This window comes from Nematolebias whitei, chromosome 17, assembly GCF_014905685.2.
Source record: "Nematolebias whitei isolate Nwh7 chromosome 17, NemWhi1, whole genome shotgun sequence".
Classification (NCBI taxonomy): domain Eukaryota; kingdom Metazoa; phylum Chordata; class Actinopteri; order Cyprinodontiformes; family Rivulidae; genus Nematolebias; species Nematolebias whitei.
Genome location: NC_056514.1, coordinates 3,627,499 through 3,628,612, shown reverse-complemented (window position 1 = coordinate 3,628,612; position 1,114 = coordinate 3,627,499). Strand labels below are relative to the sequence as shown.

The following is a 1,114-nucleotide window of genomic DNA, read 5'->3' as shown; positions in this document are numbered from 1 at the left end:
AGACCTGTTAGTTTGTCTTTAAGAACTCCTCCTGTTCTGCACTCAGTACCTGTAATAACTGCACCTTGTATAAAAGACACCTGTCCACACTCAATCAATCACACTCCGAACTCTCCACCATGGTCAAGACCAAAGAGCTGTCTAAGGACACCAGGCACTGAATTGTAGACCTGCAGAAGACTGGGATGGACTACAGGACAAGAGACAAGCAGCTTGGTGAGAAGACAACTGTTGGTGCAGTTATTAGAAACACAAGATGACTGTCAACCTGTCTCTGTCTGGGGCTCCATGCAAGATGTCCCCTCATGGGGTAAGGATGATTCTGAGAAAGGTCAGGACTACATGGGAGGACCTGATCAATGACGTGAAGAGAGCTGGGACCACAATCTCAAAGAGGACCACTAGTAACACACACGGTCCAGGTTTAAGATCCTGCAGGGCACTCGGGGTCCTGCTCATGCAGCACATGTCCTGGACCGTTTGAAGTTCACCAGTGACCATCTGGATGATCCAGAGGAGGCATGGGAGAAGTTCCTGTGGTCAGATGAGACCGAAATAGAGCTTGTTGGTATCAACTCCACTCGTCGTGTTTAGAGGAAGAAGAAGGATGAGTACAACCCCAAGAACACCGTCCCAACTGTGAAGCATGGGGGTGGAAACATCATACTTTGGGGTGCTTTTCTGCAAAGGGGACAGAACGACTGCACCGTATTGAACGGAGGATGGATGGGGTCATGTGTCGTCAGACTTTGTCCAACATCCTCCTTCCCTCAGTAAGAGCATTGAAGGGTCCTGGCTGAGTCTTCCACCAACAATGACCCAAACCACAGCCAGGACAACTAAGGAGTGGCTCCGTAAGAAGAACTTCAAGGTCCTGGGGGGGCCTAACCAGTCTCCAGACCTGACCCCAACAGAAAATCTTTGGAGGGAGCTGAAACTCAATGTTGTCCAGCAACAGGCCTGAAACGTGAAAGATCTGGAGAAGATCTGTGAGGAGGAGTGGGCCAACAGTCCAAATCTGGTCCAGAACTACAGGAAACACCTGACCTCTGTAACTACAGACAGAAGTTTCTGTACCAAACATCAAGTCCTGTTTTTCTATTGTATCAAATAA

The 1,114-nt window shown here is 48.8% G+C and overlaps 1 protein-coding gene across 1 annotated transcript in view; it reads left to right on the top strand.

The window, feature by feature from the left end:
• Positions 1–1,114, top strand: part of lrrc45 (leucine rich repeat containing 45) — a 108,785-nt gene that overhangs the window by 22,097 nt on the left and 85,574 nt on the right. The gene's annotated exons all lie outside the window — the stretch shown is intronic.